Consider the following 26,305-nt stretch of genomic DNA (forward strand, 5'->3'; position numbering starts at 1 on the left):
CTCCAGAATTGTAGTTCTGTAACAGGCTCCATCCCCCTTCTAATACATCTACCACCTTCCTGTAATGGAAAAGGGTTCAGTGAGGTGAAATCTAGTTGGAAAAATTTGAACCCTCAGCTCTTTCTCCTTGGCTATTCCAAAAAGTCAAGACTACACTCACTATCTGGTTATTCTCCCTTTGTTTCTTCTCACACCCTTGATCCACTTCACTTCTTTTCTGTCCAGCTCTGTGCCCCACCAAGAATGATTTCTGTGTGAACTGCTTCCCTTCCTGGGTTGCTTGGTTGGATGTTTCCAATTGTATTTCACCAACAGGAGGTGTTGGCAGGAGACTAAAGAGTGAGGGAGAGAGGCTCAAATATTTCTCTCCTCTTTCTTCCCTCAGCATCTCTGGCAATCATTGTTTTCCCCCCACTGCCTCCACAGGTGGCCCCCTCCTCCACAGTTCCAGTTCTCCATGGGTTCAGGTAATGCATTTCTTTCAGTCCTTTCAACCCTGGTGTTAGTGATGACTTTCCATTAAGTTAGCCTCTGAGGGTCTTTCCATTAAGTTAGCCTCTGAGGGTCTCACCATTCTTTGTTTATTCTCTTTTCTCAGCTCACATTTCTCATCTTTTAAAAGAGTCCCTTTACCAAAGTCTCTTTATTTGAATCACTTGGGAGTAAATTCTGTTTCCTGCGAGGGGACTTGACTGATACAATGTCCAACCTGAATGGTCTTTTATTCTTTAGTTTCTACATGAAGAAAAAATAGGAATTTTTCATTGTTCTAATTATATCTTTGCTTATAGGAGCATGTATCATGAAAGCATATGTTTTTACTCATTTAAATGGATAAAAAAGAGAAAAAAGAGGCATAGATTTTGTTATGTCATTTTGCCTTAATGTGGTATGTTCATCAGTAAATAGTTTGGGAAATAAAATTGGAATATTTTGCCCTAAGTTCGAAAATATTTAGCTTTGAACCTTTTGTTGTGAATAATAATTATTAAATCAAAAGTATCTAGGAGAGCAGGGTCACAGAAGTAAATACTTCTCAAACCATGACACAGGGATGAGAGGTGAACTTTAAATACTGTTGTTGGAATACATGCTTTTAAAGACATAGGAAAATGTCATGTGACATTGGAGATTATGCTGTAATTACAGGTGTCTAGTTATTTTGTGAATTCGAAACACTTTGTATGTATTAAGAAATGTGCTATTTGAAATGAACTTTTAACATAAAAGCTGAAAACATTCAAAAAGCTACTTAAGAGAATGGAAGACAGATCTATTTAGTTTTTGTATGGTATTTTGTCTGGGATGGTGTATCGTGAAATACTTTTGGAGAAGATTAATTAGATCTGTCTGTACAACTGAAAGAAATAGATGACTGTGGATTTTTATCATACTTATGAATTAATTTGTTGACTGTTCTCTCATATTTCCATCTAATGAGTTATAGTTTCTGTTGCAACTGTAGGGATTAGAAAAGATATCAATGACACAATATCTTTTCCTCAAAGGTATTACTGCTTAGTGGGAAGGAATATGTGTATGAAAAAACTAGAAAACATTTGTAAGGTGACCAAATGGGTTACTCAGGATTCTTAGCTGCAAATGACAGAAGCTTAGACTAATGAGATTACATTAAAATGGATTTATTGGTCCACATAACTGAGAAGTATAGGGAATAGAGTTACATTTTGGATAAACGGATGCCATTCAGATCAGATCAGATCAGTCACTCAGTTGTGTCCAACTCTTTGCGACCCCATGAATTGCAGCACGCCAGGCCTCCCTTCCCATCACCAACTCCCGGAGTTCACTCAGACTCACGTCCATCGACTCAGTGATGCCATCCAGCCATCTCATCGTCTGTCGTCCCCTTCTCCTCCTGCTCCCAATCCCTCCCAGCATCAGAGTCTTTTCCAATGAGTCAACTCTTCACATGAGGTGGCCAAAGTACTGGACTTTCAGCTTTAGCATCATTCCTTCCAAAGAAATCCCAGGGCTGATCTCCTTCAGAATGGACTGGGTGGATCTCCTTGCAGTCCAAGGGACTCTCAAGAGTCTTCTCTAACACCCCAGGCTTTAATCTCAGGCAATATCTTTCTACTTTGTGGTATAATTGGCTAATGGAGGAAAGTTATAAACTCAGTTATCTTTGTAGCTAGCAGTTCCAATCAAAAGAAAATGCACTTTCTGATACTTGTAGCTGAAGTCCCAGGAAAGGTTGTGATTGTTCTGAACTAAATCATGTGCCATCCCTGGATATCCTTGTGACCAGGTATTAGGGTGCTCATAAACTCAGATTTTCATGAAAAAGGCTTATATGAGAAAAAGCGTAGTCAACAAAAACTATGATTACTGCAATCCACTACTATTTATTTATTGACTGCTCAATAGCAAATTGTCTTCCCATATGCATCATTTCAAAATGCCACTGCACGACAACGGAAGTAGTAGACTTGAAACCAATAATTCACTCATTCCCAAAGAGAGGAAAGTCAACGTCTCACTCAGATGCTACCTACAGCTCCCCTGCCCTCACCTGTGTTAATTTAATCCCATTACATTTAAACTTTTGTCATTTGCAACATTCTACTTTCTAATATTTCTGTATTAGTAAAGAGTTCTCATATAAAAGTGACAGAAAAATAGTGAAAACTATTTTAATTCAAAAGAAATTCATTGACTCCTATAAATGAAAATTCTACAGTTGGATCTCAGGCATCATGAATTCACTAAAATGATGCTGTCAGGATATCATCTTCCCTATTGGAGCCCTATTTTCCTCATAATCATTTTAATATGAAGGCAATTTTTTCCCTAAATGGTAGCAAAACTGACCAGAAGTCTCTCTAGGCTTAACTCAATGGCACATCCAGCAATTCCAATGATTAGTGTCCACTTCTTCAGTGTTCAACAAAATTTCCAGGGACTGATCTGGTTGACTTGGGAAAATTGTCCATCCGTGAGCCAGTTGCTGCAGTTTGGTGTGGGGTGGTGTGGGGTGTGTGTGTGTTGGAGGTGGCAGTGGAATAGATGGATTTCTGGCTACTCTGTTGGTCATAGGGTTTCCCTGGTGGCTCTGACAGTAAAGAATCTGCTTGCAATGAGGGAGACCTGGGTTTGATCCCTGGGTTGGGAAGGTTCCCCTGGAGAAAGGAAAGGCTACCCACTCCAGTATTCTGGCCTGGAGAATTTCATAGACTGTATAGTCCATGGGATCACAAAGAGTCAGACACAACTGAGCGGCTTTCACTTTCCAGTGGTCATAATGATAGGATGAGGTCAACTCCACCTTGACAACATGGAATGTATTTCATATGAAAATTAGAATTGACTTATTTCAGCAGAAATAGTTTACACAGAAAAATAATGTAGACAAAGACCATAACTTCTACATAGAGTGAAGAAAAGAAATTTGTCTTCACTGAGTTCCTGTAAAGTTCCAGGCATCTGGTATATTATTTCATATTTATCAAATAAATTTGCTTCAAATCACAATAGTGGTGAGTGGTACAACTCATATTTTTTTTGAATCTGCCTAGTAACTCATGGTATTTATATTTTCTACCAATTTAAAGAAGGTGATTCTGAATTTCCTTCTTAGAAGAAGTATCAGATTTTGGAAAGCTAGGGAGAGACTTGGGGCATTTGAAGGGAAAGATAGATGATAAGCGGAGATGGAAAAGAAGGGGGAATTCAAGAAATAAGGTTAGTGTTTAGTCTGATCAGAACTGGTGAGAAGAACTCTAGACTGAAGCCATAAGACATGTCAATGCACCATGCACACTGGGATCCTTTCATAGAAATCCTTAAATGCTCAGCTGTGATGTTTGGATTTGTCCCAAAATATGGTAAAAAAAAAATTAAGAATTTTGAGCAGAAAGGATATTTGGTGAAAAGGATCTTGAGATTTTTATACAGTGGTATACAGGGGAATTCTGGAGAAGGCACTGGAGGCAAAGAGATAAGCTGCCAGACTGTTATCAGCTTCTCCATGTGGTGTAAAAATCTTGACTGGAGAAGAGCAGGAGGAATTTAAAAAGTGAGATTCAGATGGATTATTTTGAAACTCTGGAGTATAGATGAGTACTGGTAGAGAGTCTTAAAATGCAAATTTCAGGGATTCTCTTTCACGTGTTCATATTTGATAGGTCTGGGGCAGGGACACGACAATATGTATTTTAGCAAGGAGGCAAGATGATTCAGATGCAGGTCATTCACAGACCACAGTTTCTTTCAGAGGAGGAATAGACAGGTGTTTGATTAACTGTGAAGGGCAATCAAGCTGGGAGAGGGGAGTCTGCTGCTGATGGTAATTGGAAGGTGGGAAAGGGCCTTGATTGTAGGGAAAATTGATGAATTCTGTTTAGATCATTCTTATTCACAGTTTTATGTGAACTTTCACTGTGTAAATTTCAGTTGGCATTTTCTGGGTGTATAAAGCTCTTGGTAAAAAGATGTACTGGGATGAAAACTATTAGCACTTGTCCTCGATCAACAATACTGGAATTGCAATAAGAACTTACTGACTTGGGTTTGGGCAGAGTTTGACATAGACTAGGGATTTGACTATAATAATAAGCCATACTGAAGCTGCTGTGTTTTTCAAAATATCTGGTTGGACATTCTTTTCTTGTCTAGAAATTATGACTCTCTAATAGTATCTGAAAAATCAAGATGAGATTTTTGCCAGTATGACGTACAGATTCTTACATTTTCTGAACAAATCTTACAGTGGCCAAGATGTTAATAATGTTACTAATAAATTTTTACCCCATTAAGTCAACAGTACCTCATGGGGCAGATTATTTCTTTTATCTAAGTCTTTCTGTCAAGTTACCGTATTTTCTTAATTTGCCAAAATACTTTAAAGAAAGGCCCACTACTCTGAGGAAATGCAATGTTGGTAGGTTTTATGTCCTAATTTTCAGGTCCAGACTATCCCTTTCTGGAGCTTTGTGAATCTTGCTGGGCAACCAAGATATTTTTGTGACATGATCACGTTTCACCTCTAACAGCTCCCTGCTACAATTTCAGTTATTTCAATGAGGAATGAAATGTTTTCACTTATGTTGTCATCAGTGTTTCTAAGCTATCATTTACTGAGGAAGCCCTTCACCTAGAGTATTTTCTCTCCATGATATTCTTGCTGGTTTCATGAAAGATCATTTTTATAGATCTGCTCATAGAGGAAATGCTTTTTCACACAATTTTCCTTTCTTGATGCTCACTCAGCCAAGACATCTGTCTGACCTAATGGGGTTATAAATTTACTTCTTTCATCTTAGTTCATGGTGACCCAGGTCAATGTATGTATTTGTACAGAGTAGAGCACGATTAAATGAAAATTTATCCCTTTCTGGAGTATTTAGTACCTTGATAGACTTAGATTCAGTCAGAGTCTCCTTTTATCTTCTTTTTTTTTCTTACTGTAAATGCATATAATTTTAATCCTTTGAGATTTTCTCCCCAAGTCTGCTACATTTCGCTATATGCAATCCATACTAATATTGTTTATCTTTCACAAAAGGAAAAAAAGTTCACTACAATGACAGTGATTCAAGTATTTATAGCAGCTATGAATTATTCCTGGAAGCTTCCCATTACCTTTATCCTCCTTTTTTTATTTTTTAAGGAGTTTGTTGTATGCACAAGATACATTATTTTAGTGCAAGTATCAGGAACAAATGACTTCCCAGATGACACTAGTGGTAAAGAGCCTGCCTACCAATGTAGGAGACTTTAGAGATGCATGTTCGATCCCTGGGTCAGGAAGATCCCCTGGAGAGGGCATGGCAACCCACTCCAGTATTCTTGAGTACTGAATGAATTTATATGAATGAATGAATTTACTGAATGAATTTATATTCTAATGAATTTATATGAAGATTTGCAGCCATCACCACAATCCAGTTTTAGAGCAGTTTGACCACTCCCAAAAGTTTCCTCTTGCAGGTGAACTCTAGTTCCATTGTTGTCCTGCCAGGAGTATCTCATGGATAGAGGAGCCTGGTGGGCTACGGTCCATAGGATCGCAGAGTTGGATCCAACTGAAGCGACTTAGCGTGGCACAGCAAAGGAACATGGGGATAACCTAAAAGTTACACAATCTGTTTCCTTCTCTGTCACTTCTCTCTCTCTCTCATGTACGCTCTAGTACTGTTTTTATAGGATACCGGAAAGGTATATCAAATTATTTTTTTTTCCTATGCCATACATGAACTCACATCCTTTCCCTACAAAATCCATGGATAGTTATATAACATGTCTATTGCTCTCAGTGGTTGATCTGTCTTTCTGACCATCTTTCAATTGACTGGGGAGTGGAGAGCTTGACTTTAATTATGCATTCTGGAAGAAAGCAGCTGTCGTAAAGTGTTCATATTGTTTCCTCTGCTGCTTTGTTCAGGTCCTGTGGATGACTGTTGAGACTGATTAGGAGAGTTACTGAAGACTCAAGCAGGATCATAAAAATATTCATAATTATGGCTTGACAGAAAATGCTGCCCTACTGAACTGTTATCTTAGGCAGGTTTGTTCCCCTTGCTGTCCTCTTCTGTTTATAGCCCTGGACAAGAGTACATTTGATTATGTCTCTAATATCTTCTATAGCATCAAAGAGGGGTTGGCTACAACTTTAAAATAACATACACAGCCCAGAAAAACTGAAGGTAACATAACTATCAGAATAGATTATGATTTTTCTTTTTTATATATGCTGGTAGAGTCTGTTTTTTTCATGAATAAGGAGAGAATGGACAATAAATGTTTGTATTCTTAATTTGTATCTGAAATGAAAATGTTCCTAATTCAGCAGCAGAAAGGCAATGTGCCTAAGGGATATTGGGTTTGATATTCTTAATTAAGGAACCCACTAGAGTCATGTTTGGAAATTTGTTCCACTTCTCTGAGCTTTAGTTTCCCACTTCTAAAACAAAAATGCTAGAACTATTTATCATTCAACTTTATGAAAACTAATGAGGAAAAACTGTGAGAGAGGAGAATATGAATAACATTTGGGAAATAACTGGAGCTTAGCACCAGTATTTTAGGAGTAGTTTCAATAAATAATGGTCATACAGAAGATGGAATATATTCTAAAATAGTGTTTGAATACAGTGCATCAGTTTCAGTAATTTTTTGGAAAATTATAGAAAAACAGTCATGCATTATGTACACATGTACTATGTTTGGATATTAATATTGTGATTTGACATTTCTTTGGTATAGCATTTTCCTGGCATATAGTTACTCTTCTGTAAGATTTTACTTGTAATCATTTTTGTTCCCACAGTTTTTTAGCTTTAATTTTCACACTATAAAGATCATCTATTATAAGTATATATATAGAATTCATTTAGTGAATTCCCATGAATTTTTATGAAGATTTGCGGCCATCACCACAATCCAGTTTTAGAGCAATTTGTCCACTCCCAAAAGTTTCCTCATGCAGGTGAACTCTAGTTCCATTTTGTTCTGCTTGGTTTATTATAAATTATTCTTTTACAAGATAAGCATTTCATATAAATGGAATCAATATGTAGTCTTTATTCTTGGCTTTTTTCACTTAGCACAATATCCTTGAGATTCATCTCAGTTGCATACATTAGTAATTCGTTTCTATTTGTTGCTGAATAAAAGTTATTGGGTAAGCCATCTAGTCCTGGAGTTACCTTTTAGGGACTGTTTACAAATTGAAATCAATAGTCTTAATATAAGAAAGCTATTCAGATTTTCATTTCTCCTGTGTTATTTTTGGTAATTTATACCTTTCATGAAAATTTCCCATTTCATTTAGGTTTTTAAAAGCATTTGGTGACATAAATCAACAACCCAGGAATTTGAACACAGTACATCCAGATTGTCTGGTTTCTTCCCAGGATGTCTGTGGTCTCACCTGGGAACACTGAAATGATTGGTAACTGGAATCCTCTCAAAGAATTCTCTAACAAATCTGGTATGGATACTGGGATGACCTAGAATCTGGGCTCAACTGAGTCTGTTGACTGGATCACCTACACATGACCTTTCCAGGTGCATATCTTCCTGGTCAGTCTCTATTCCAGCCTCAAGAAAACACTGATCAGCAGTCTGTTATGATAGATTTATCTTTTAGAGCATTTAATAAAAAATGGAGCTATAATATATGTATACTTTTGCACCTGGATTTTTTTTCTCTGCATAATGTTGTTGAACATTTTTACAGTTTATTAAATGTTCATGTGTGGATATACTGCATTCTGTTTATCCATTCAACTTGATAGAAATTTGAACTATTTCTAGTTTTTGGTAATTATAAATAAAGCTGCTCCTACTAAGTTGCTAAGTCACTTCAGTTGTGTCCAACTCTGTGTGACCCCATAGACGGCAGCCCACTAGGCTCCCCCGTCCCTGGGATTCTCCAGGCAAGAACACTGGAATGGGTTGCCATTGTCTTCTACAATGCATGAAAGTGAAAAGTGAAAGTGAAGTCACTCAGTCGTGTCCGACTCCTAGCGACCCCATGGACTGCAGCCTATCAGGCTCCTCCATCCACGGGATTTTCCAGGCAAGAGTACTGGAGTAGGGTGCCATTGCCTTCTCCAATAAAGCTGCTAAGAACATTTAAATACAAGTTTTCATGGATAAGTGTTTCATTTCTCTTTTATTTCTCAGGATCACCTTATTTCCCATGACCCTGACAAAAACTGTTATTAATTCTAACAACCTTTTCTCCCATAGGCTTTCTACATACACCATCATTTTGTTTGCAAATAAAGAGAACTTTACCTCTTTCTTTCCAATCAGTTTGCCTTGTCTTTTTCTCACTTAATTGCACTGGTTAGTACTTTGAATACTTCATTAATAGTAATAATGAGAGTAGACATTCTTGCTCTTTTTCTAATTTTAAGAGAAAAGAATTCAGTATTTCATATTAAATATATTGTAAGCTGTAGGTTTTCTTGTAAACGCTCTTTATCAGGTTGTGGAACTTTCCATTTATTACTATTTGCTAGGATTTTTGTAACTAATGGTTATTATAATTTGTCATATGACTTTTTTGTATTTATTAGATGATCATGCAGCTCTTTTTCAGTATGTGGATAGAGTAAATTATTTTGAATGATTTTCAGAGGTTGAGGTAACCTTACATTCTTGGAATAAACCCCAGGTGTAATGTATTATTCTTTTTATATTTTGTTTAATTTGCTTTGTTAATATTTTAAGGACTTTTGTATCTATATTTGCATCTGTATTGAGGGGTATTTCACTAAAGTTTTCTTTTTGAATAGTGTCTTTGTCTGATTTTGGTTTCAGGATAATGTTGTCTTCATAAAATTAGTCGGAAAATTTCCCCTTCTTTGAAAACATTGGTATCAAATTGTATTCTTCTTCTTCTTTAAATGCTTGCTAAAATTCACCAAGTAACTCATCTGGATCTCCTGTGTTATACTGGTAACTTGTACCTTTCATAAAATTTTCCTATTTCATTTGGGTTTTCAAAAGTATTGCCATGAAGTTGTTCGTAAATTTGTCTTATTGTTCTTTTCATAGTGATGGTATCTTTAGTGATGGCCATTTTATCTAAACTGTTGAATTTATTGGCAAAAAGCTATTCATAATATCCCTTGAATATGTTTTGTCAGTTTATTGGCTTAACAGTGATTTGATTTCTTTTTTTTAATTGACATTGATAGTTTGTGTTTTCTCTTTTTGTTTTTATTCTAACTAGAGTTTTATATCTCTTGATTATTTTCAAAGAAGTTTTTGGATTTTTCCCTCTATTTTTATTTTCTATTTAATTAATTTCTTCTCTTATTTTGATTATTTTCCTCCTACTTTGGATTTGCTTTTCTCTGTAAGCTTTTTTTAAAAGTAGGAGATTAGATAAAGATTTTAGGTTTTGTTTTGTACTAACATAAGCATTTATAGCTATAAATTTCTCTTTAAAAGCAATCTTAGTTGTATTAAATACATTTTAATTATTATGTCTTAATTTTCATCCAGTTCAAAGTATTATCCAGGCACAATTGAAAGAATTTGCATTTTGCTTTTGTTGAATGGCATGCTCTGTAAACACCAATTAGGTCAATTTATATGATAGTATTTTAGTCTTCTGCATTTTTATTGGTTTTCTACTTACTCTCTTAATTATCAAGAGAATAGTATGGAAATTATAACTGTGATTTTGGGCTTGTCTATTTCCTCTTTCATTTGAGCTACAAGCTGTGCTTAGTAATGAAATTGATTTTCATTCTGGTGCAAGCTCCATATCCTATAGCTGTGTGGTAACAATGGTTGAGCTTCCCTGGTGGCGCTAGTGGTAAAGAATCAGCCTGCCAATGCAGGAGGTATAAGAGATGTAGGTTCAGTCCTTGGGTAGGGAAGATTCTCTGGAGGAGGGTATGGCAACTTCTTCCAGTGTTCTCGCCTGGAGAATCCCAGGGCAGAGGAGTATGGCTGGCTATAGTCCATAGGATTGCAAAGAGCTGGACAGGACTGAAGTTACTTGGCATGCTTGCACCAATCAGTTATCAGATAAGTACCATTACATGGATCATGTTTTTAGTAATTGTTCTGGAACCACAGTAAACTATTTGAGTACACAGAAAGCCTTCAAGTAACTATGCATTTGAAACTTCAAAATGACAGGATGAAGTATTAATATGAAACTGAGACTGTTAAATAACTAAAAGAGACTAAAGTTATTTGAGATGTCCTATTGGGCTAAGAGAGCCCAATATCTAATAGGAATACAGAGATATGACAGATTGCCATATTTACAAAATAACCATTTTAGTTTTATAGCCTAATTAATTAATGTGCATGCTCAGTTGCTTCAGTCATGTCTGATTCCTTGCAACCCTGAGGACTGCAGCTTGCCAGGCCCCTCTGTCCATGGGATTATCCTGGCAACGACACTGGAATGGGTTGCTATCTCCTCCTCTAAGGGATCTTCCCAACCCAGGGATTGAACCTGCATCTCCTGATTCTCCTGCGTTGAAAGGCAGATTCTTTACCACTGAGCCACCACTAGATAACACTTCTAATAAACAATTAGAATTGGTACAGCAAATCCTCAGCCTAAATGGATTTAAATTTAAGTCACCTCAGTTGTTTCCTAAATACTTGATTTTTAGAAAACAAAGGCTTAGAGTTCAAGTTCAAATACAGAGAAAATGGTGGAAATAGGATCTGAAACCACTTTGCCTTTCTCAAAAGCCCATGCTCTTAATCACTTCACTGTGCCTCAGTGTTTCTCTAAAATTATGAGATCCTTGGCAAGGCTATTTCTTTCCTACAGTATATAAGAATGCCCAAAGATACCTTAACTTAGAGCCATTCCTTAGAAGTGTTCCTTTTTCTGATTCCATGACAACCAAGCAACCTTTTGATAATTTGGCTCCCTCTGTAGTTTTCCTACAGGATGAGAGTCAGCTGGTCATGTCAATATGGCATTTGGTATAAATGACAGATTTATTTCTTACTGTGAATCAATACACTGCCATTCTTCTCTACATTGATCTCTGGGAACTTGGCCTCTAAAGACAAATCCATTTTTAGTAGACTGATAAAAATCAGTCTCATGGGTCAACAAAGCTGAAGACCAGACTAAACTGTGTTAGATTCACCAAGATAAATGTTGGCCTTGTTTTACTCTGTTGGAGCTGGTACCAGCCTTCCCTGAACTGCACTATTGGTAAAGTGCTGTGGTATTTGAAATCACAGAATTTATACAAGCATAAAAAAGATAGGAAGATAAAATGAGTTGAAGGCAGTGGATGAAAACAATGTGTAAAGGTAATATGAAGCCAGATATCAGGTTAGTATGGGTTTCCCAGGTGGCACGTAGTGGTTAAGAACCCACCTGCCAATGCAGGAGATACAAGAGATGGAGATTCAATCCCTGGGTTGGGAAGATCCCCTGGAGGAGGGCATGACAACCCACTCCATTTCTTTCTTGGAGAATCCTATGGACAGAGAAGCCTGGTGGGCTACAGTCCATAGGATTGCAAAGAGTCAGACACAATTGAAGCAACTTAACACACACGAATAATGTTAGTATACAAACTGTATGTCCTAGGATCTGATATATTGCTAGTGACAGACTTTAAATTTGAGCCTTGAACCTGTGCTTCTTAGAAGGCAAATCAAGGTGAGGAAATTTTATAAGGTAAGGATTCTGTTCTTTTTATTTGTCCCTTTCAGAAATAACTCAAGTAAAATAGTTCTTTTCTTTTTATTTGCCCCTGTTTGAAATAACTCAAGTAAAACATGATTATTACAGAAAAACTAAAAAAATGGATAATAATTCTTTTGAATCATGTATAATCCCTGTGAAGAAGGCTGAGCGCCAAAGAATTGATGCTTTTGAACTGTGGTGTTGGAGAAGACTCTTGAGAGTCCCTTGGACTGCAAGGAGATCCAACCAGTCCATTCTGAAGATCAGCCCTGGGATTTCTTTGGAAGGAATGATGCTAAAGCTGAAACTCCAGTACTTTGGCCACTTCATGCGAAGAGTTGACTCATTGGAAAAGACTCTGATGCTGGGAGGGATTGGGGGTGGGAGGAGAAGGGGACGACAGAGGATGAGATGGCTGGATGGCATCACTGACTCGATGGACGTGAGTCTGCGTGAACTCCGGGAGTTGGTGATGGACAGGGAGGCCTGGCGTGCTGCGATTCATGGGGTCACAAAAAGTCGGACACGACTGAGCGACTGAACTGAACTGATAATCCCTCCACTCAGAGCAAATCACTTTTAACATTTCAGTGTAATTAGATGTTGGAAAGCATCATTTTTCTTGGCCTCCATTTATATAAATCTACATTAAAAATAGAATTGTATTTCCCAATTTTTTTTACTTACCAATATTTTATGACCATTTTTCTAAAAAATATTAATCATTATTTTTGCTGACTATATGGTGGCCATGAATAAGTTATAATTCATGTAGTATTGTAATTTTCTTTGATTCAGGTTTATTTTTCATTTTATAGACAATGCTGAGATAAGCACCCTTGCACATTTCTATATACAAGACCAATTATTTCCTTGGGATAAAGTTTAAAAAGTGGAATTGCTGGATCTAGATAAGATTTTACAGAGAATTTCAGTTTTGAGCTAGGTTTTAAAGAATAAGACAGATTTAATCGGATGGAGACTCTGAAGTGAACAACAATATTACATTTCCTGAAACCTAAATTAATGAGATATTAGGTTATTTGAAATATAAAGATCATTAAAAATTTCACAATGCCCAATTTGTGACCCTCTTTTTTGAATATATTAATATTAGTTATACAGGTTAAAATCTTATGAGTGTAAGTGTACAAAGCTAGGTCATTTTCTCAGGATATAATAGCTTATCCTGGTTAAGACAAACATGATGTGACTCATTCACTTCTTCATTTGTGCATCATTTACTTCATAGATATTTACTGAGTATAAGTGCAAGGTGGTGTGATAGGTCAGTGAATACACTGAAATATGTGGGGGAAGGCCATGCTACAAACCTTCACAAAATTTGACTTATATTTTCTGGTTTTTTCTTTGTTACAGATTTTCTAAGTCAGAATATATTTATATGAGTCAGGTATATCTGAAAATGTGCTAATATTATTACTTTGAAAGCAAGTGATCTAAGAGACTGCTTTTCTCTACTATTTCATTTAATCTCTGTGAAACATTTTTACCCTTAGTTAGAGTTTTAATCAGAAATTCACATAGAACTTTCACACTCAATTTATGATCCAGGGTATGATGAGGGTTTTTATAGACAACAATAAAAGGTAATTTAGACTATTAGTTCTTTAGTGGGGTTCAGACTCATTTTTTTTTTTTAACTTTTTGTAGTACGTTGGTCTGAGCAATGTGTATGAGTTCGATGAATGACAGAAAGGCAGTTGTGGCAAGACAGATTGCCAGGACATGAGGTCTGAGAACTAACAGGGAGCAAAATGTATATGGTCTCTATCCGTAGATAAGGAGTTGTGAATTTATCTGTCTTTATATTTAAATATTTAGTTCAAAATATATTTTCTTTCATAATTCTACCCCAGACTAGTCCAGTTCATATGGTTAACTCCTGTGCTAGAAATCCTATTACACTTTTCACCATGGCATATGATCTAGCCCTTAACTTTTGTTTTGTTTTGTTACTACTTCTGTTATGTTACTCTTTTTTCAACAAGATGTCTTTTGAGAGGAAGTTCTGTTATGGATAATTTTGACTAGTGTAATTCTAGACACATAGTAGATATCCCATAAATATTGGTTGATTACAATTCCTGAGAGGTTGGGGTGGGAAAGGAACAAATTAAAAGAAAAAATGGATGGATGATATGAAAATATATGTCATAACCATTGAGAAGATTAAGTCCTTTGTGTAAAGATTGGAGAAATAATTACAAAATTATTTTCTGATCATTTTTGTCTCCTGTTTTAAGCCATGTTTTAGTTGTCAGTTTTTATTTTTAAATACATCTATCATTAATTTGTTATTTCAGTAAGAAAAGTCTATATTATCTTTCTTCCTGTCCTGATTTAATATTCATTCTTGTCAAATAGTTTGGTCACGGCTCAGATGTTACTGTGAAATTGAGAAGAGTACAGCATTGTTCTGCTATGCTTTTGAAAAACTGCTGTATCTTTTATATTAGGTAAATAGACACAGTTCCAAAAAAGGATATACATTTCCATTCTAATTCTTTTCATGCTGTCGTTGCATAAAGCATGTCCTAAGAGCCAAGGATGAACAAAAACTGCTTCTTAAAGAAGAAAGGATAAAGCAAGATAAAGACATCAAAGCTGTTGCCAATACATTTTATCCTGAAAGAAATTACCAGAAAGGATCAGAACTTAATGGAAAGGGGTTACTGTTATAAATCTTTCTGAGAATTTCAGAAGGGAGTAGGAAATTTTCAGAGGAGGAGATATATTTATTCAGTTGACAATAGTCCTGTGAAATTTTCTAGTTAATTCAAACAAAAGGCAAAAGCTTTAATATATCTACTGGGTAAACGATGTTTTAAAAATCAGGGAAACACATCTAAAAATGCTTAAAGTGAAAAATGTCTAAGGCCATTTTGCTGAAAAACTTTTAAAGACACTTTCAAGTTTTCTCAAAGTACAGTTCCAAGTTCAATGCAAACTCTGTGAAAACGGTTTCACTGAGAACCAGCATCAACCGATTGTTAGGTCTAAGGTTTCCCATGGTGCCAGGTACTGAAGAAGAGTTTTTTTTTTTTTGTAGTTTTGCAATGTATGATTTGTTCAACAAGTACTCTAAAGTCCCACTTCCTGCAAGGCATTGTGTGCCAGGGAATGTAGAAGATTCAAAGGTGTTTGAGGTAATTATCACGCCCTTAAGGAGAAACAACAGGTAGAGAAAGTAACAATTGCTGACATCTTTAAGAAAGCTTGTCAAAATTAATTTAAACCAAACTCATGACTTACACAAAGAACTAAAATATCCCATAGTTTGCTTCAAGTAATATTTTATTCTAGTTATATATTTGATTTCTCTTTTGTGGTCTGTGTGAGACTTAGGACTTTCCCCTTTGGCCCTATTGAACTGTATCATCTGTCCCCTGAGGAACCTAGCCCCGCTAAGAGTATAGGGCAGTTGTGAGTCCAGAGTCTATAGTGGAGACCTTATATTAGAAGATCCCTCCCAGCACTTAGCATTTTATTTGTGTTTCATAATTCCCCTCTAACTTAGTTCTGCCTAATGGCTTTATTGAGTTGATACAGTGATTAAATACATTTGTAAATCACTTAGCAAATTACCTAGTAATCGCATAGTAAACACATATTGTGTACACGCTGAGTCGCTTCAATCACGTCCAACCCTTTGCGACCCTAAGGACTATAGCCCACCAGGCTCCTCTGTCCATGGGATTCTCCAGGTAAGAATACTGGAGTGGGTGGACATGACTTCCTCTGGGGAATCTTCCTGACCAGAGATCGAACCTGCATCTTTTAAGTCTCCTGAATTGGCAGGGGTATTCTTTACCACTAGCACCATCTGGAAAATCCATTAAACGGTCTTAAATCAAATAATATGATATTCTCTGTTTAGAACTCTCTAACTGCTTTCCATTGTACTTAGAATCAAAACTGCTGCTTACCACTTAAGATGTCCTACAATGCCTTTACAAAAATCTGTCCACTTGCGTTAGTGCCTTCTGGCATAACTCTTTCCCTATATTTCATATTCCTCTGTCACCCTAGGCTTCTTGCTATAACTGAATGGTGCTAAGCACCCTCGCTCCAGGGATCTCTAAACTTGTTTTCTCTTTTATTTACAAAATCTCCTCAACAAGATTGTTGAGTGGCTCCCTCACTCCCATAGTCACATGGAACATTTTTCATGACAGTTCTGTATCAGTGCCATTTCCTCAGACATACTTTACTTGGCTGTCATATCCAGCGGCAATTCCCCTCAGTGGTGTCCTAGTTGCTTTTTATCCCCCTGTACTAATTAGCACTTAAATTGTTTGTTAACTTATTTATCTTTGGCATCCTTACTAGACTATAATTTAGAAAAGAACCTGTAAAGCAAGGACTTTTTCTCTCTGCTTAACTGTTTCATCCTGTCCCTATAACAATGCCTCACATACAGAGATACTAAAAACATTTTTGTATGGAAAAAATGACTGGAAGTATTTATTTCTATGGATAACAAAGTCCTGTGCTGCCAAAAGCTATTTCTAGAGAAAAAGGACATTATTAGGAATTAAGTCCTTTATCCATGGTTTCTTGAATCAACATAGTCTTTTTAAAAGTGGAAAATAAAAGTTTTTAATTTCAAAGAGTACAGCCTCGGTAGGTGAGAACAGTTAGGGAACATCAGGTAAGATCAGCTCACACTTATTTGTTGTATCTCAGTTGTAAACTTTAAAAGTTAGTCTTAATTTTTTATCATAGTGATTACCTAGTGACCATTAAAAATAAAAATGCATATAGAGTTTTACAATTGTGAGCCCTGCACTTCATGCTAACAAACAAGATAGGTTACTAGTAATCTAAATATTACTTTTAAAGTCCAAAGACTGAGTGATAGTTTTATAGTTGTTAGACCGCAATTTCACAATAGAGTCTGTGCTGTTCTATCTTGCTTTCTAACTGCTTTATGTGCACATCTTTGTGAATTTGTAACCCCATGGACTGCAGCATGCCAGGCTTCCCTGTCTATCACCAACTCCCGGAGCTTGCTCAAACTCATGTCCATCAAGTTGGTGATGCCATCCCACCATCTCATCCTCTGTTGTCCCCTTCTCATCCCGCCTTCAATCTTTCCCAGCATCAGGGTCTTTTTCATTTCCTGTCACCATGTAATAATTTCGATGAAGTCAGGAAAAGGCATGAAGAGTTTGACAGGATAGATTTTTAGTTAAACATTTATAGTACATAGTGTTTGTAATATAAATCCACGATTAAAATGTCTTCCATTAATTTAAGAAAATATTCATTTATTCATTCAGCAAATATTTGTTTACCTACAATGTGCCAGACACTAAAGATATGTGAATGAACAAAACACACGAAAAAAAACTTGGGCAAAAAAAGTTTCTTCAATAACCTCTACCAAATTTCCCTCTTTGTAAATCTGTCATGGGTGAATTTAAATATACTGACTTTTTTCCAATTTCCAATTTGTATTTTGCAAACACCTATTGCTTTTAAAGCATAGATTTGGCTACTTGAATAACTAAATAATGGAATTAAAGATTTTATTCTGAAGGAACTGCTTTAATTGAGGGAAGGGAGCCTATACTTGAAAATACTAAGTTAACATACACATATGCATATCAAAGAAGAGATTCAAGATGATTGATGAACATCTTTGATGTTTAGAGACAGGTCACTAGATTTGAAATCAAAGAGACTAGGTTATTGAGTAAATCAAATGCTCATTAGTGTTTCCAGTGACTGTATACTTTCATTTGCCTTCCTGTTTCTTGGGAGGCAAAACTCTAGATAGTATTTTCACTTGATCTTAGGCATGGGATTCATATTTAAAGTAGTTGAAGCTTCTATAGTGATGGTTGCCTTCTCTGCATAACAAAATCATGAATACAGTAGATTCTAGACATTTACAGATTTACAATTCATGGTTTTAACTATTTGCCAGTGAAGGGGGAAAATACTTAATATTTTACTGAAAGAAATTTGATTTATTCACCTGAGTGAGTTTGTCTAGCAAATACTTAATCTTTTAGTGTTTTTGTTGTTCTGAATATCCTAAAATAATACAACTTTGCTTATTCTGTGAATATTTTCCATTAACTAAAAGAAAATTATTTAAAAATTTGAGTGTGTCCAGGAAATATAGGACTAGATGGAAATAAGTTTCAAAAGAAAGAAGAGGATGAATATAAATAAAATACTATATAATCAAATTTAAAGTTGCCTAACCCACTCCAGTATTCTTGCCTGGAGAATTCTGTGGACAGACTGAAGTGACTTCGCATACATGCACGCATGCAAGGCATATTTTTATGTATCATGAACCTATAATTTGGGGGCCAGTCTTTTCATTTAGTTAATATTAAATCCTACATTATTTGGATTCAGACGAACGTTTTTGTATTTTAATTTTTAGCATATTTATACTGTTTACCATGAGGATGGGTATTGAAAGTATTAAATTCTTATCAATGATTTACTTACTTTATTTGTATAACTTTTTTAAAGTGTAGAGATATGATAAAAATTTATTATAAGCATTTTGACTATATTTACGTATCAGTCAAAAAATCTTTCAAAAGCTTTTCATTTCTACTTCTGGTTGCATTGATAGTGGCAGGTTTCACAGCTGTGGTAGCATTTGCAGCAATAGTCTCATTGATTACTTAAGAAGAAAAATTCAAATAAAGAAGTATTTATTGCATTCTTACTAGACTGCATCTTAATGTGCTGCACATGGGGTATTTATAATTGCCTCTTATTATCTTACAGTCTTGTCAGAGAGGGGGAATTTGTGTACATTAGGCAATTAGAATACAGTCCAAAAATGACCACTTGAATTTAACCAAGCATTAGTATGTGTGACTAGTACAGTAACAGTTCAGGGAAGGTTTTAATGGAAGAATTTAATCCAAGAACAGATTAAAGGCCTGGCTTTTCCCTAGAACTTGATAAAGTGGAATAGACTAAATGGATCGTAAATTCATAAGTGAAACTGTGAGTGCTGAACTAGTGTGATTGTTGTAAGAAACTGAAGAGGTCAGCTGGACTGTAGAGAAGGTACAGGGAAGGGAAGCTTCAACCCATTACTGGGACCTGATGATGCTTGACCTGTCATGCGCATCCTCGTCCAGGAAGGCGTCTGAACTCTATCCATTACGCAGTAGGAAGTCAGTAGTTGTGAGTCCCAGACCATTATAGTCATGAGAATTTTTTTCATGTCATGTACAAATAACTTTAAATAAATCCACATGTTTATTTTTCCTGATCCACACAAATATGTGGAGGACGAGAAACTCTAAGTTTGGATACAAATTGACCAGTATTTCTTCTTAGTCTAATATTTTATAAAAATTCTGAGATAAATGTGTAACCTTTATGAAAGTCTTACAATAGTTTTATTTTTAAAAGAATATGTGCTAAAATTAGAACTTTTGGATGTTTATAATTTGGATAAAATGCAATTTTCCAGGATGATTGAAGATCACTGGATGCTGACCTCTGAGCTGTTAAATATAATCCTGAGATGGTCTCTATAATAAGAATGGGAATTTGTATCCTTGTCGGTGTGCTGTGCTGTGCTTAGTCACTCAGTTGTGTATGACTCTGTGACCCCATGGACTGTATGTAGCCCACCAGGCTCCCCTGTCCATGGGGATTCTCCAAGCAAGAACACTGGAGTGGGTTGCCATGCCCTCCTCCAGGGGATCTTCCCAACCCGGGGATTGAACCTAGGTCTCCTGCACTGCAGGGAGATTCTTTACCGCCTGAGCCACCAGGGAAGCCTGCCTTGTCAGTGTGGATAATACCATGCACACTGTGGTCAGAACTCTATAAGTAAAAATAAACTGGAAGTTTTGGCCAATATCCACATATTTAATAAATAATTTTTAAAAGTCAGGTTAGTTTAAGAAAACTCTGGTAATTATCTAAATATAATTTATGGAATTTTAATTTTTCTGGAATCACAAAGAGGGAACTCTCTGAGGATGGTAATGTTAAAGAACAAAATTCTGCATGGGTAGTGTGACATTTACTCAGAAAAATTAAATCTAGGACTAAAGCTGAGAAAAACTGTTGTCAGTTGGAAAGATTATAATGACTGAGAAAGCATTATAGAGGACAAAGTCTTTGTCCTTACACCCTACTGGGAATCCCTGATGGTCTAAAACCTGTGTGATAGGAAGTCATTTGAATATTGCATTATAATACTTCCCAAATATTCCCTAAAGGATCTGTTCATTTTAATGTCTATAGGATGTTTTCAAGGAATGCCTAATGACATGAGAAAATGATCACAAGGTGAATGGCAAAGGGAAACAAAATTATAAATACAATATCATTTCCATTCTATAATTAAACTCATTAAACAAATATATAAAAGTGAATTTCAGGACATAAAATACTTTGGGGAGGTTCTTAAGTCATAAATTTTTGAAAATTTTCTCTGCATAAATATACATATATATATTTCCCAAATTCTTAATGTTGAACCTTGACCCTTATACTTTCAGAGAAGGGCATGATCTACTTATAGTCATAGCTCTTATTTTTTATTAAAGTTTCAGGTTTTGTTTCATAGATTTGTATGAATTTTCTGTATACCAAGAAAAAGTAATCTTGGAATGTTATATTAATTTCATAAACTAGTTTTCCATTATAGTGTTATGACTAGTTTTAAATCACCTTGAATGATGAATTCTTTTCAATTTCAGGAGTTTGTTTTGCCTATTCTTATTGCAGTATATACATGGTGATAAATTTTCATTCATGATTGATCGTAATGAAAATGTAGATCTATTTCATTAATTCAAGTTTGTAATTTATATCTGAAAATACACAATGATGAATGCATTCAAATTACAATGCAACATGTAGGGTTGAAGAGAAGTATATGTTGTTTCACTTAAGCTGCAAATGCTGTTATCATTCAGCATGTAATCATCAGTTTTCAATGGGAGGATGGAAAGAGTTTGAAATCCAGGTTGCTGCTTAGTTTATCAGAAAGGTAAAGACCCAGTCATGGTTCATTTTAATAGGTGAATGCTAGGACCTGGCTGACAAGATAATTTCCATCTTTATTAAAGACCTAAGTGCTTATTCCCTGAGAATTAGTTCGCCTGAGTATGGTGTTTATGAAAACATGTAAGAGGTTGTTAACATTTTTTTAAAAAGCTTAAAGTTATAAACTCTTCATTGCTGAACAATCCTGTTTTGTTTTTTCTTTTAAGATCCTGGGAATGAAAATAGGTAGTTCATAGTTTAAAACAGAAAACAAAACTTATTGTTGAGTGACTGCTGACTTTTACAGTGTACTTAAAATGACTTCAAATGCATTTTTAGTGTCTTTTTCATTTATATTTGCTCTAAGAATCTTGAGGATAGATAAGAAATGTCTAAAAACACAATAATCTAGTTAATATGGTTTAAATACTGTCTTGGGAGTAGGGATGGGAAATTGGACCCATTGTGAGTTCCAGTGTAGTCTATTTTATGAAATGTGCCTTATAGAAAAAATTGGTGTTATTAAGGTAAAGTACAAAGCAAAGGGGTATAAATTCAGATTATGGTTTTCCATTAGTATTCATATAATCTAGAAAAATTGTTAGCAAAATAGTATGATTGAAAGACTGTCAGATTTTATCTTTTTAGGTTGTGTGATACTACCTGTGTCATTTACTCTCTTAACTATAATTTTGTTATCTATAAAGCACATCAACAACTCAATGGACATAAATTTGAGAAAACTCCAGGAGATAATGGAAAACAGGGGATCTTGGCATGCTGCAGTCCATGGGGTCTCAAAATGTCAGGCACAATTTAGTGACTGAACAGCAACAAACATAAAGTAGTGATACTACTATATTTTACAGAAATTATTTTGAGGATTAAATAAAATATATAAAGTGCCTAGGATTGTACCTGGTAATTTTTCCAGATTCAGTACATAGTCTTTTATACAGACATCTATATGTCTTTTTCCTATTTAACTGTGGGTTTAGTCTGGGGTCCATTGACATTTAGGGAATAATGGAGGTTCTCCATTTACAGAAGTCCCTAGGTTCTATGCTTATATTACTTTCATCAGATTTAAAATTTCTCTGTTACAGCCCTTAATTACAAACATACATGTTAAACTTTATTCAGTTTAACTGCCAATTTATCTTATAGTCTAATTTAACAGTTTAATTGTAGGCAATTTCACAGAATTAGAAGCCAGACCTGTGAGTGTAGCCCTGGTTGTGGTAAAAAAATTGCAAAGGGAACTAATTTTATTTTATTTTTTAAAATTTTTTTATTTTTTCAAATCAAGAGTTTCATTGTCTCTTTAAAATATCACAACTGAGTCCATAGAACCATCTGCTATCTTGTTGTTTCTGCAGCAGGATTACTGAGATCTTATTCATCAGCCTGCTGAACTGTTCCTTTTTCAGAAACATAGATACCATCCAAAAATTTTCTGATATCCTTGTTTTTAACTGTGGTGGCTTGCTGAATCAAAGCAGCTGAATTTGACACAAGTTCAATGTCATTTCCTTCAAGAATCAACTCATCTTTCTGGGCTTGAGATACTGAACAGGCAACCCCTGGCCTCATTCGAACCCTGCGTATGTATTTTTCACCCCCAAAATTTCAGATTTCCACAAGAGAACCATTCTCATGAATAACAACGTTGATGGGGAAGTGGGCATACACCGACCTCATCTTGTAACAGAAGCCCAGTGTAACACCCTCGATCATGTTCTGTACGTGACTACAGATTGTGCGAACAGTGGCCAGTTCCTTTCTGTTTCCCCACCATTTGTCAACATGGAGCCTCTTCTTTTTCTTTCCAAGGAGACTGAGTTCTACATTGATGTGATTGAAGTCCCTCCGCAGGGTGCCTCCGGGGCCCTTCACAATAACTGTCCGTCCCTTCAAGTTAATGTCGACATTTTCTGGGATGTCGACAGTCTGGTTGCTGAGAATGGTCTTCATTCTCGCAGTAGATGCGGGGAAAAAAGCAGGGAACTAATTTTAAAGTGAAACGTTTACTCCATAAATAGATCCTTTAAAATGTCAGGAGTAAAATATACTTATATAAAATGTTTTCAACTTTGAATTCAGTTGATTGGTTGTTTTGTATAAAATCATACAAAAACGAGACTTTTTGTGGTTGTGGGAACAATGAGAATTGCCAACAGTTCACATTAAATGCATAATGTAAAATTTATCTACACAAAATATTGTATCTTGCTTGTTTTTTTTTAACTTTAAATTGGAATCTTTGAGTCTTTAGTTTTTAGATGTAATATTTAAGTATTTGAAATATATGCAGCCTCTCATTTTATACCTAATAATTTTAACACCCAAGCATGGGCTAAATATTTGCTATTTTATTTTTTCCAGCTTCATTGAGATATAATTGACTTTTAGAATTGTATAGGTTTAAGGTGTATAATGTGATGATTTGATACATATATATTGCAAAATGATTACCATAATATGATTAATTAACACCTCCATTACCTCATATAATTACCTTTTCTGTGTTTGTGAGGTGAGAAAATTTAATATATACTTGCTTAGCAATTGTTGAATATAGAGTATTGTTAACTATAGTCACCATGTTGTACATTAGATCACCAGACTTTATTAATCTTATAGCTGGAAATTTGTGCCTTTTGACCACAACTCCTCATTACTCTGACCTCACACCCCTAATAACCACCATTCAACTCTCTATTACTATCATTTCAACTTTTTTAGATTCTACATGTAAACATGATCATGCGATATTTGTCTTTCTCTGACTTATTTCACTTAGCCTAATGATCTCAAATTTACCTCTGTTCAGTTCAGTCGCTCAGTCATGTCTGCCTCTTTGCGACCTCATGAATTGCAGGACGCCAGGCCTCCCTGTCCATCACCAACTCCCAGAGTTCACCCAAACTCATGTCCATCCAGTCGGTGATGCCATCCAGCCATCTGTCGTTCCCTTTTCCTCCTGCCCTAAATCCCTCCCAGCATCAGGGTCTTTTCCAATGAGTCAACTCTTTTCATGAGATGGCAAAAAATTGGAGTTTGAGCTTTAGCACCAGTCCTTCCAAAGAACACCCAGGGCTGATCTCCTTTAGAATGGACTGGTTGGATCTCCTTGCAGTCCAAAGGACTCTCAAGGGTCTTCTCCAACACCACAGTTCAAAAGCATCAATTCTTTGGTGTTCAGCTTTCTTCACAGTCCAACTCTCACATCCATAAATGGTTTTCCCATGACCACTGGAAAAATCAAAGCCTTGACTAGATGGACCTTTGTTGGCAAAGTAATATCTCTGCTTTTCAATATGCTATCTAGGTTGGTCATAACTTTCCTTCCAAGGAGTAAGCATCTTTTAATTTCATGGCTGAAATTACCATCTGCAGTGATTTTGGAGCCCCCCAAAATAAAGTCTGACACTGTTTCCACTGTTTCCCCATTTATTTCCCATGAAGTGATGGGACCAGATGCCATGATCTTCGTTTTCTGAATGTTGAGCTTTAAGCCAACTTTTTCACTCTCCTCTTTCACTTTTACCAAGAGGCTCTTTAACTCCTCTTCACTTTCTGCCATAGGGGTGGTATCATCTGCGTATCTGAGGTTATTGGTATTTCTCCCGGCAATCTTGATTCCAGCTTGTGCTTCTTCCAGCCCAGCGTTTCTCATAATGTACTCTGTATATAAGTTAAACAATCAGAGTGAAAACATACAGCCTTGACGTACTCCTTTTCCTATTTGGAACCAGTCTGTTGTTCCATGTCCAGTTCTAACTGTTGCTTCCCGACCTGCATACAGATTTCTCAAGAGGCAGGTGAGGTGGTCTGGTATTCCCATCTCTTTCAGAATTTTCCACAGTTTATTGTGATTCACATAGTCAAAGGCTTTGGCATAGTCAATAAAGCAGAAATAGATGTTTTTCTGGAACTCTCTTGCTGTTTCGATGATCCAGCGGATGTTGGCAATTTGACCTCTGGTTCCTCTTCCTTTTCTAAAACCAGCTTGAACATCTGGAATTTCACGGTTCCCATATTGCTGAAGCCTGGCTTGGAGAAATTTGAACATTAATTTACTAGTGTGTGAGATGAGTGCAAAATTGTGTGGTAGTTTGAGCATTCTTTGGCATTGCCTTTCTTTGGGATTGGAACGAATACTGACCTTTTCCAGTCCTGTGGCCACTGCTGAGTTTTCCAAATTTGCTGGCATATTGAGTGTAGCACTTTCACAGTATCATCTTCCAGGATTTGAAATAGCTCAACTGGAATTCCATCACCTCCACCAGCTTTGTTCATAGTGATGCTTTCTAAGGCCAACCTGACTTTATATTCCAGGATGTCTGGCTCTAGGTGAGTGATCACACCATCATGATTATCTTAGTCGTGAAGATCTTTTTTGTATCTATGTTGACTCAAATGATAATATTTCGTATATATATGTGTGTGTATATATATATATATATATATATATATATATATACATGTAACCCTTTATCATTATGTAAGGTCTGTCTAGTCAAGGATATAGTTCTTCCAGTGATCATGTATGGGTATGAGGGTTGGACTATAAAGAAAGCTGAGCACTGAAGGACTGATGTTTTTGAACTGTGGTGTTGGAGAGGACTCTTGAGTCCTTGACTGCAAGGAGATCCAACCAGTCCATCCTAAAGGAGATCAATCCTGAGTGCTCATCTGGGTGTTCATTGGAAGGACTGCTGTTGAAGCTGAAACTCCAATACTTTGGCCACCTGATGCAAAGAGCTGACTCATTGGAAAAGACCCTGATGCCGGGAAAGATTGAAGGCAGGAGGAGAAGGGGATGACAGAGGATGAGATGGTTGGATGGCATCACCGACTCAATGGACATGAGTTTGGGTAGGCTCCGGGAGTTGGTGGTGGACAGGGAGGCCTGGCATGCTGTGGTTCACGGGGTCGCAAAGAGTCAGACACGACTGAGCGACTGAACTGAACTGAACTGAAGGAAATTTGCCTCTTCTTACAAGCTTTTGATTTAAAGTCTGCTTGTCTGATACAAGTATAGCTACCCCTACTCTCTTTTAGTTTCCACTTGGCTGGAATATCTTTTTCCATTTCTTCATGTTAAGCCTATGTGTATCTTTAAAA

General features: G+C 36.1%; 1 pseudogene; it reads right to left on the bottom strand.

Moving 5' to 3' along the window:
- Window positions 1–22,536: 22,536 nt before the first annotated feature.
- LOC109564537 (large ribosomal subunit protein uL6 pseudogene) lies at window positions 22,537–23,169 on the bottom strand (annotated as a pseudogene).
- Window positions 23,170–26,305: the final 3,136 nt, after the last annotated feature.

The sequence above is a fragment of the Bos indicus genome, chromosome 10 (assembly GCF_029378745.1).
Source record: "Bos indicus isolate NIAB-ARS_2022 breed Sahiwal x Tharparkar chromosome 10, NIAB-ARS_B.indTharparkar_mat_pri_1.0, whole genome shotgun sequence".
In the NCBI taxonomy this organism is placed as follows: Eukaryota; Metazoa; Chordata; class Mammalia; order Artiodactyla; family Bovidae; genus Bos; species Bos indicus.